Genomic DNA, 12,349 nt, shown 5'->3' on the forward strand with positions numbered 1-12,349 from the left:
GGTTTCCTATCAGAACATTATGTTATTATGAAAAAAAATAAATGTTACACACTTTGTCAATGGGTTTTAATGATGCGGCTGATCGGTGTTGATCTCCTTCAGGATAAATTCTAATCGCTGCAGTGATGCCGTAGTATTTTTAAATTTAGTTTTATGTTATACAAACATCCTTTCAGCTGGACTGAATGTTTTGTGCTAAGTAGCAAATGCTAACACGCTAAATTTGAGGTGGTGGAACATGTGGTAGCCAAACTTTTGCAAATTGTGAGGATGTTAGCATTTAGCTCACAATGCAGCGTCGTGGAGCCTCTAGCGTGGCTCCGGAATATTTATGCAGTTATCTCAACATGACAGATTAACTTATGACTTTAACGGATCATTGTCATTGTGGTCTGTTCCTGTTTTTACGCTCACTGGCCTCTTTATTTGGCTATCTAATACAACCCAATAAAAAACAGGGCTAGAAGTTCTACTTATTTGAAACTGCAACATTTTTTGTTGACTTTGGCAAAAAAGATGATTAACTTAATGTTGCTTATTGAGTATTTAGTTGGTGGTAGTGCTGTGCTGGACTGCATTATTTTGTCCATCCCATTAACATACACGAAGAGTAAAGTACACGTGAAACAACCATGATAGATTAAAAAAAGGTCAGAAACTGAAAATGGAGAAGCAAAAAGTTCAATTTATGGCAAAGCCGTTGGGTCATTCCAGGCCTGGAGGACATTTGGGCTTCAAAATTTTTGAAAAATTAACCTTCTCTTTTGCAATTTTCTACTACATATTCATCATAATAGGTCATAAACTATGGAAGGCTTGATTAGCTCAGGTTACACATCAATGGAACCATTTTTATTCCATGTTTTATTTGTTGTTTGCTAACCCTACTCTAATCACAGTATCAGGGTTGCTAATCCGTGCTAATGTTAGCTTTTTTTCTCAGCAGTAGAAGCTAGATATTTAGCTCGCTGTTACTGCTGACCAAGAGGACAAACTGACTGATGGAAAAAAGTAAAAACAATGAGTCTGATCCTGATGATATGAGGTAGAGTGAGACATTCAATCATGGCTGCCAATGTGATGAAAACATGAAAAATAGAAGGGAGGCCACAGCTTTGCTCTACTCATTCTTTAGGAAATCTGTTTGATGATGTTAATTCCAGTGTTTCATGTGATTCACTGTGTTCTTCTACCACCTGAAAAAGGTTCTGCTAACAGGGTTGTTGTGGGACACATGCATAATAATTATCATTTGAAATATCCCTCTACTGCATGGCGTTGCCCTCAGGCAACAAACCACATTTTACAATCCCACACTGGCCCTTTAAAAGAATTCTTAATTTTTTTTTCAAATAATACTACCAGACACATCTCTGTCCAATGAAATGACCATTTGAAGTGGGTGTACCCTTTTGTTTGGGGGTGGAGCAGTCCTTTCAGGAAGTCAAGCCGCATGGGACACATGCTACAGATTGGTAAGATTAATTTCACTTTTCAACATGTTAAAATTGAATACCTTTATACCAAAAAAATATGTGCATGTGCATGCATGTACAGGGAAGCTTGTTTGATTGTTTAAATACTTATTTTGTTTTTATTTATATATTAAAACTGTGTTTTTTCATTTGGCAACATTGTGTAGCTAGCCCAATTTTATTCAGACAATGTAATGCATTTGCATGTGTATGTATGGAGATGTGTTTTTATGCATAAATGAACATCGTCAATATTTTTACTTTACAATCTAATGATATTTATACAGGACATGGATGTTAATACATTTTATGGAAGGAAGTGGGAGGATTTTGAGGTTCGGGCCATTCCCACAGACAGCGAGGACAGTGAACTTGACAGTGACAGTGAGGAAACGGACCAGGAGGAATGGATCCCTGAGTCAGGTTTGAGGGACACTTCATAGCTCAGGGGTCAGTTAGGGGTCATTTGGAAAAGTAACTCTGTGTGTGTGTGTGTGTGTGTGTGTGTGTGTGTGTGTGTGTGTGTGTGTGTGTGTGTGTGTGTGTGTGTGTGTGTGTGTGTGTGTGTGTGTGTGTGTGTGTGTGTGTGTGTGTGCGCGTGTGTGCGTGTGCGTGTGCGTGCATGTGGGTGACTGTATATCTGTGTGTTTCTAATATGTGCTTCCTTTTTCTTCTGTTCAGGAGAAAACCAGCCTCAATACAGCGAGTCTGAGACAGAGGAAGAGCAAGGAGATGAACATGAAGAGGTGGCTGAAGTGCCTCACCTCCCGAGATGGAGAAAACTCCACAACACTAACTACCACCTCCTGGACATGATCATCAGCACCACCTGGCTGCTCTACTGAAGAGACTGTGAAGGCAGTGGTATGAGGAAGAAAGAGGTAATTAAGCTTTATACTTTCAAGTCATTTATTGCAGAGGGCCTCTGCAAAAGTGGGAAGAGCCTGGAGAAGAAGAGAGGTCGTCACAGCCTGTCCATTGCTGCCGCATATGAGGAGAAGATGAAGAGAGGACCCACAGCTCCCATTCCAGTCCCAGATGTCCGCCTGGATCAAACAGCTCACTGGCTCATTATGACCGGGGACAAGGGGAGATGCAGGGTGCCACGGTGCAATGGTACACCAAAAGCTATGTGCCGCAAATGTAATGTCCACCTCTGCTTTACCCCCGATCGCAACTGCTTCCTGAAGTTCCACACTGGATAAACAAGACAGATCCCTGAATCACTTGTGTGAGATCAGGGGTCAGTTGTGTGTTCGTGTGTGTGCGTTCATGTGTGTGCATGTGTATGAATGCAAGTGTAACTCCATGTGAGTGGATAAAGAACATGTGCTTCCTGATTATTCTGTTTAAGAAAGTGCCTAAGTACCTGAAATAGATTTATGATGGTGTTTTTATAATGAATTGCTTGTTTATTTGAATGTTTTATTTGTTGATCAAATAAAAACTTTGGATAACATTGTGTATTTTCCTTGTTCCAGGAATATAACTTACTTGAGAAAACCTTGGTATTTTCTTACCCTTGTCGCACATTGTTGCCTTGAAGCAACAAACCAATATCTGATTGAGGGGGGTTGGGGGGTCAAATTTTATTATTAATGTATGATCAGGGACCCCAAAGCTTCCCTAAAATAGAATGAGAAATTTCCCCCCCAAAAAAATTAAAAAGTCATGCAGTAGAGGGTTAAGTTGATGAAATAAAATGTTCCCACAATTACAAGAGACATCAATGAAAAAAATAATCCCAAAAAAGAAAAATGTTTGTTCATTTCTATTTATCTGCATTTTTCATCTGTCTGACATCAGGAAGATTTTTATAAGAAAACTTTCCTCCCAACAAGCTCAATGAGTCTCATTTTCCTTCACTGTTTACCAAAACTTCTTATGCGCTGACATCACTCCTGTGTATCTTCTTCACTGCAGACCATAGACCGTATGCTGCAGACACACTTTAGGTTCATTACTACCCCCTACTGGGCTGGAGTGTTCATCAGTGTTACTGGTGTGCCACAAATTAGGGAACTGAGAACGGTGCAATTAAATGTGCTGTAATTACTTCATCGAAATTAACGAGTTAAAGACCCAGCCCTAGTTAAAATATTCAAGTCTAAACCACTTAAACTGCATTTAAGTAAAGTAATTGGGTACATTTACTCAGATACTTTACACCAGTCCCTCTGATATGTCAGACATTTCTCTGATAGATGTATCACTTTTACTGATTTTACAAACAATGAGTCCCTGTGGAGCTGTGTGGTGTTTGGTTCTGGGATGTCCGATCCAGGGGTCAAAACAAAATCAGTCTTCAAGCAGCTGCTTTGTCAAATTGCAACAGAGAACATGTGAATAAATGTGAAGTCAGCTGGAAGAAGGTTGATGACAAGAGTGACTTCTACTCTTCATTCAGGCAGGTGACCGGAATTTATGTGACAGAGAACTTCTGTATTGGATGATTCCATCGTCTCCATGGTGCACCGAACAAAAACAATTCTGGCATTTTTTGATGCACCCAGGGAGCCTATATAAAGGCTGAAACCTTCTGAAATTTCCCTTTTTCACCTGCTCTTGGACTTGGATTGACCTGTTCAAAGATCAGCTGCAGAAAGAAAATACTTGGAAAGCAAAACTTTTGGAAAGGGAAGACTTGAAGAAGAAGACACTTTTGGAGACCTGAAGAGGACACTCTCAGACTCTGAAAGAGAAGACCTGAAGAGGACACTTTTGGAAACCGAAGACCTGAAGAGGAAACCTTCGGCCAAAGAAGTCCAGATAAGAAGACGTTTATAAAAACGACTCTTGGTGGATCCTTGAATCACCTTTGGATCCCTGAAGACCTGGAGATGGACCTCAGACTGATGGACGTCGAGGGATACGTGGGAGTTGCCGTGGAGGTGCACCGCGACGCTACTGGTAAGATTATGAATAGATTATTAATAATGTAGCTTTTTATTGATGGAATTATGTCATTTATCTGTCTGAAATCCTTACAGCTGTGTCAGTGTAGAAACCAGTGTGACTTTCTAAATTGTAACTGTTGATAAAAACACAGATTTAGTGATTAACAGTTATTGGATGATTTTTAAAATGATTATTTGAAGCATAAAATGTAAACCTTCTCTCAGGAGAGGGTTAATCTAATTTATTAATCGTTGGCGTAGTGATTTGGAAACTCTGTCATTTTGATTTAAAGGCATCAAATTGATGAAATTTTCCATGACTTTTTTTGAAAACTAAAACAAATGATGCCAACTGGGGCAGAAATGATAAAATGCCAGAAATGTGTTTTTGCTGTATCCATGGAGACGATGGAGTCTTCAGAATGCAGCAGGCCTCTCCTCTGTGTTGCTCTGAGTCGCTTTAAAAATCACATTTTCACTCTGCTCAACCTAAACTTTGTGTCTGACTGTTTATGGACCTTTAACGTGAACTATTATTTTATTCATCACACAGTTTGTATTTGTTGAATCTCATAAGAATGACAAAATGATTCTTTTACCACTTGAATGAGGCTGCAGGTGTACCACCGTCTCCATTCAGTCACTATGATTTAAACTCATAGATTTGGTGAATAAATTGTTCTAATCTGCTAGTTTCATATTTTTTTGCTCATGTTGTTTTATTTGTAAAGGATCTCTGTTGCTGGTCGGTTTATTCTGTCGGTTAAGAAAGAACACAGTGATTTACTTTGCTTTCTACTGCTGATGTGACTGATTATCTGATGCACACAGACTAATACAGGTGCAGTTAACATGCTGCTTATCTGAGTGAGGACACTGAAAACAGTCCAGGAGAAAGGACGCTGCTGTGTTTGAGGAGAAAAGTTCACTTAGTGGAAAACATTCAGTTTATTTAGGATTTCATAAATGTGTGATGATGACCTGAACCAGCGACAGTCATAATAATTAGTCATAAAATGTGACTTCATTGTTGCCTGTTGCCGTGTTTTGGTTGTAACATTAATGATCAGAGAGGTAAAGGGCCGTCTTTTGTTGTGTTGTGTTATATTGCGCTGTGTAGTATTAAATTATATTGTGTATATTTGTGTTATCCCGTGTTTTATTGTGTTGTTCTGAGTTGTGTTTTGCTATGTTGTGCCATGTTGTGTTGTATTACGTTGTTTTGTGGTAAACTGTATGATGGTGGGTTGTGTGGGTCTCTGTTGTGTTTTGTTGCGTAATCCTGTGTAGTGTGATGGTTTCCTGTGTTGTGTTGCATTGCCTTGTACTACTTTGTTTTGTGTTGGACTGCATTGTGTTGTGTTGTGCTGCACTGTGCTGTGTGGTGTTGTTTTGAGTTCTGTTGTGCCCTGTTGCATTGTACTTTGTTATCTGTGCTGTGTTATTTGGAATTGTGTTGAACTTCGTAGTGTCATATTGTACTATGTTGTGTTGGAGTGTGTTGTGCTGTCCTGCTTTGTGCTGCATTGTGGTGTGTCATGTTCAGCTGTGTTGTGTTGCATTGTGTTGTGTTGCATTACAGCACATCATTTACACATTTCTAATTACTAAATCACTATGAATGTAAACAAACTCGTCATCTGAATTGTCAAGACTTAAGTTTTTCCAAGTGACCAAAGTAGAGTAAATAATTGTTTTCATAAAGTCTCACATGAAAGAACAGACTGCAGAATTACTGATTTAGTGTTTGTGGCGCTGACACCGTTGTTGGATGGTTATAGTGAACTGTTATTAACTTTAGTTGTGACTGTAGATGATTTAGTCCTGATATCTAATGATGTTAGAAGTACTAACATGTGATGACCTTGTTTCCTCTCAGGGTCTGTGGACTACGCCGTGGAGCATCCCCCTGCCGTCGGATTCCCGGAGACCATCTGGATCTTTGATGACGACGACGCTCCCATCTTCTACGATGTTCTGGCTCCATACGAGGAAGAAGAAGACCCAGAGGGAGAAGACCGAGAGGAAGAAGACCCAGAGGAAGAAGACTCTGAAGAGGAAGACCCCGAGACGGAAGACTCCGACGCCTGGTCCGACTGGAGCACCAGCGAAGACTCCGGCTACGACAGCCTGGACGAGGACGAAGAAGACCTGGAGGACGGCGAAGAAGAGGACGGCCGACCCCGCTCCCCCCTTGTCCAGCGTCTCCCCCCTCCTGCTGGTGCTCCGGTCATCGCTGCTCCCGCTGCTCCCCCAGAGGACCTTGCCGTCCACATCAGCTCCTTCCTCAAGAGGATCCGGGAGGAGTGCGATGTGGAGGCCCAGGTAAGTACGAAGAGGCAGCGGGTCAGCGAAGAGGACGACGCGCAGCCTGGACCATCCACTTCGTCCACAGACCACAGTGCGTCGGGTCCCTCCACATCAAGCCCGGGCTTCTCTGTGACGGGTGGAAGCTGGTTCAGGCCTTTTCGGAGTCCAGATGATAGCGACTCCGATTAGTCCTGAAACTGGTGGAAGCTCTGATCGGAGAAGTTCCAGCTGACAGGCAGCTCCCACTTCTTACTGCACGGATCAAAAAACATCAAGATCCCTGCAAATAGTAAAAATCCTCCTTCACATGTCTTAGCGTCATCAGACAATGTGGGAGGTGGTAGGTATGAGCACCTGACAAATACAGGTGTGTTTCTTCTTCTCTCTATCAGAGGTAAGCAAAATTCCAACTGCACATTTTTCAATATTTAACTATTATCCATGATACTAACTCTGTTTCTTTCTTCCTCTGAAAAAGGTAAGTTATTACTTCATCAGTTTCTCAGGATTTAATATCTCTTCATGATCATTTATAATTGAAGCATTTTACTGACTGTAGAACTTTATGTTTTGTTTCTTCATCCATCATCCAGGAGTTCCGTTCAGAGAACTCCTGGATGGTGGGCAGAGAGGACCGGACGGACCAGACCAGAAGGATGGACGACCAGGAACCCACTGGAGGGTTGGAGGAGCGTTTTCAGTCAGCTGACTAAGTGAGTCCTCACAAAGACGACAAAAGCACCAACAGGGACATGAAGTGGTGATGAGCTAAAGTAAACTTTCTGTATGTTGATGTGAACTGATAGAGCTTAGAACCGTTCCACACCTACTGTACATTTATTTATGGCTCCATGTCTGTTAAGAAGCACTGATAATTATAATTCAACAGTTCAGCAGCCAGGAACGAGTCAAAGTTTGATTTTTGGGTCCTGTTTTTCTGTTTGCCAGGTCAGCGCTCCAATTCAGACGCCCCTGCCTCCAACAGCAACGTCTCCAGCCGCTGAGGGGCGTCCTGACTCTGCCTGCACAGAACTAGTTTCCATCATGTGCTGGTTCTGTGCCGGTGGGTTTAGGAAGCTCCTCACAAAGCATCAAATGAAGACAGAGGAAGCTGCCACCTGTTTGTCTCTGAGCTCTGACAGCCAGACAGAGAAGATGTTTACTGCTTTGTTAATGTTTAATGTAAAAACCTTTTGAATATCTTTGTTATGATCCAACGTAACGTGAGAACTTTGGAGATAAACATTGTCAAAAGTTAGATTTGCTAGTTTAACCCTCCTGTTGTCCTGCAGGTCAAAGTTGACCCGTTTTAAAGTTTGAAAATGTGGAAAAATATATATATTTTCACAGTGACACTTCTGATGTCCACATTTTCAACATTGTTGGGAAATCTTTGAACATTTTTTGGTGGAAAAATGAAATGTTAAAAATGTTTCTTAAGACTATTCACAGCAAAATCAACCAAAATCCAGTTTTGGTTGATTTTTATGTGAATGTTCTTAAAGACAATATTAGAAGTGTTACTGATATATATGTCATCACTTCAGATATTTTTCTGATTTTTTTGGAAGATTTTTACTCATCATCCCACAAATGTGGGGATTTAAAAAAAAAAGTTTTAAAGGACACTTAAGGAATAATGGAATTTTCTTCCTGAAGATTTTGCAAATTTTCAGAAATTTGGGGAATTTTTTTGCTGAATTTTTGGATTTTTTTTTCAGAGAAGGAAACAATATTTTTTGGTGCCTGTAAATGAGGACAACAGGAGGGTTAATTAAAATGTAAAAGAAAAAAACTGACATCAATAACTTACTTAGTTTAATATAAAAACTTTAAAACTGTTATTGTTTATTCTAACACAAGAACCTGTAAGATAAACATTGTAAAATGTAATATTTCCTTTGTTTATTGTTAAAATATATTTAAAACTGTTCATGTGTATTACAAATAAAATGTAAATGGCCTTTTAACATTTTGATGTTATTTATAATTATTAGCACAACATCTAATCTTATTAAATAAACATTGTAAAAATATAAAAACTGTTTATTGTAGCAAAGATTCACTTGAAAAACTTTTGGACTGTTTAATATGATCTCATGTTTTAAGCATGACATTGAAATATTGTCAACAGTAAGATATAATTTATTGTAAACATTTTTTAAAAATGTGTACTGAAAGTACCTTTTAGTAACATTGTTTTTCACATCTTGCTGTATTAATGTGAATTTAATACTTCTTGAATAAATATCATAACAATTAAGATTTACTTTTGTGATGTTTTGTGAAAAGTGATTTTGAGGTATTTCAGTTTTGATGTTTAATAAATTTACAAAAATCTGTGTAAAGAAGTTTTACTCTTTGTCATGTTGGGTTGTTGATGACAGACTGATGGAGGAAACTTGTATTCATTCAGCACAAAAAAAAATTAAATCTTTGAACGGTCTGGACACATTTCAAGGCGACTCCATATTTGTGTTGTTCATATTTATCACTATTTCACTACAACTCGACTGGTTTACTGTTAAGTCAGATGATCAGAGTGTTTTCTTCACTGATGGTGGATCAACGTGGAGCTTCTTCAACACTGAACCAGACACAGGAGAGTCACATTTGTTTCAACGATGAGCTGCACTGACATACCTTACAAGAAAAAGCAGTTAGATTTGCTTTTAAATGACCTGACTTCAACACAGTTCAAAATTGTTCAGAATATGACATACTTTGTGTATAATTTAATGTCTTTCTAAACATTCTTGGAAGCAGCTCACATCTGGCATTCCATCAAATTATTTATTGAAACTTAAAAACCAACAACTTCTGTGGAAGCTATTCAGTAATTTGTTATTTTGTATAATGTTTATTTGTTATGTTATTTTGTTTAGAATACTTTATTTAGTATGAGTTATATTTGTTATATTGAGTTATAGTTATATACTCTTATTTTGAAGGTCATGGGTGATTTGGGCACACAGGTGAAGCTATTTAATGAATAGGCACTCACTCAGTAAGACAGAACGCACCGGGAGGACACACGGTTTTTTACCTGGAAGTTGGGCAGCAGCAGGCCAAGTTGTAACATCTTTTGTACCATCGTTTCAGTGCTGAAAATAAAACCTGCCTTAAAATGCACTTTTTCTGGCTGGACAATGGACTCAGTACCTGCACACACTTTAACTTTCTGAGTAAGATTCGCTGCCCGGTGCCCTCAGTGGCTTTTTGATTTTATTGTTGTTGGTAGACATTTAGCCACTATAACTTCAGTGAGATTTGAATTAGAGACGACAAAAAATAAAAATAGAGACGTGTTCAGATCACACAGAACAACGCAATTTGCTGTATAAGGAGCTGCACTCTGAGCTCTTTCCACCACTGAAAGCTCCTGAAACAGGGATGTTAGCGTTATAACCGGACCCTGGATTTACAGAAGAAGCTGTTCTCACCGACAAACCTTGTTTTCTTTTACATCCTGTGTACATCTGGGTGTGTGTTTATCTAGAAAGAGAACGCAGCAGGACGCCAATACATTTAAGTAAAACAACATTGATTAGTGAAGTCAATATAAGATAAGTCAAGATAAGCTGAGTCAAGATATGAAAAGTCAAGGTAAATCAAGATCCATTTAATCAAGATAAGTTAAGTCAAGATGAGTCAAGTCAAGATAAGTTACAATAAAGCCAACAAATGAAGATAAACTAAAGACTATGGACACCTTTCACATCTACAGATGAGGCTTGATAAATGTACATATGGGTATGTACATAGATATGACATGATGGATAATGCTATTGAGAGAGAAAACCGGTGTGAACATGGTAAAGAAAATGTTTTTATATTTTGTTGTTGAGCTATATGAACCAGTGTTGCGTGATGTTTTAATAACTGTGGTGCTTTAGGGAGAAAAGCAGGGATACATGAATTTAGATGACCTGAAGGCTGTGGAGAGAAAACACACGTTAAAGAGATATTAATACACTAGATGTATATACAGTTAATATTACATTTAATTTTAACAGTTTTATTTGACATTCAATTTGGTCATCAGGGGGGTGGGACAAGAGAAAAATGGAATTTTAGGGGAAACTCCAGACTTATATGGTTTTTAAAATTCTTTATAAACATTCTCCGATTTGTTTATTTTTTTTAAAGATTTGGTCTCAGGACAAGAACATTTAAACAACAACTGCATGTTTTAGTATTTGGACATGGATTATTTGAAATTTGATGAATGGGACATAAAATGTCCTCCAGTTCTGTTATGATCCTGCTGTATTTAATTGCATTTGATTTGTGGCCAGTAAGGTTAGTTTTAATAGGGCTGCATCTAATGATTCATTTTAGTGTCCATTAATCTTTTAATGATTGTTTTTTGCATTAATTTATTAATTGTTTGATCTTTAAAATGCAACAAAATGCTGAAAAATGTCCATCAGTGTTTCTCAAATTCCAAAATGAAAAGTCTTGTTTTGTCCAAAACCCAAAGATGTTCAGTTTACTGTCACAGAGGAGGCAAGAAACCAGAGAATATTCACATTTACTGTTTTTTTTTCTTTACAAAACAACTCAAACAGATTAATTGATGGCTATGAGAGGACAACTAATGGATTTTTTTGATGAATTGTTGCTGCTTTAGTCCTGCCATAGTCGATATTTAGACACATAAGATTAAGTTCCACTGAAACAATGAAAACACAACAGCACTGCAGTGTGTATAAATATGATTAATGATGTTGTAATACATACAAGATAACCGTTGACCTAAAAATGAATCTACACTTTACAGGGAGATATTGTGCTGTTTGTACCACCATAAATTAAGATATAGGAAGAGGAGCTTATGAAGCAGTTTGCTCTGGAAATTGTCCAGCAGTAAAAGCAAATACAGCTGAAGTGATTAGTCAGTTCATGTCTTTATTCAAGAAAAATGTTTGACTGTTTACGTTTCTACATTATCAAATGTGACAATTTGCTTAAGTACTTTTAAATTTTTTTCTTTAAATATGTTTGCTTGCATACCAAGTAAAGACAGAAATTAAAAACTAATTAAAACAGGAAAAAAATGTTCTAATGATTATTTTTTATTACAAAATATGTAATTCTAAACTGCCAATGCAAAGCATTTTAACGTTTCGCATTTTTTTTTCAAGTTTTTAAACATTTATATTATTATCTTAACTGGTCTTATTAAAATTTACAACTTTTGATAAACACAAAAAGCAGCAATATAAGAATGAATTCCTGGAACCTAACTTTTTTGTTTGCCATTTCTTTTCATTTTTGGTTTTCCTGAATTTTTATTTTTTATTTTATTTTTTTCTAATTTCCTCTCTGGGATGGGCAGAAAACTGTCAATTAAAATAACTTCAGCCTCAGTTAAGTAGTGTAGGCTTTGTTTAATTATCAGATTATAATTAAATACAGGCATCTATCAGCCACCATGATAGTGTTGTGTCCACCAAATCTCGAGAAAACCGGAAAAGCAATAATTTTAAACCGAGTAACTGCTTTATTCCAATTGTGATCAGCCCCAGTGCTAACCTTATAGCCGCACCATGTAATTAGCCTAAATTAGCACATTTTTGTTATATTTGTGCATTAGTTCAACAACAAGTGGAACTGTTTACATAAAAACAGTGTAAAGGCCCATAGAAACTAGCTTTATGGACG

The sequence above is a fragment of the Acanthochromis polyacanthus genome, chromosome 11 (assembly GCF_021347895.1).
Source record: "Acanthochromis polyacanthus isolate Apoly-LR-REF ecotype Palm Island chromosome 11, KAUST_Apoly_ChrSc, whole genome shotgun sequence".
NCBI classification, from domain to species: Eukaryota; Metazoa; Chordata; class Actinopteri; family Pomacentridae; genus Acanthochromis; species Acanthochromis polyacanthus.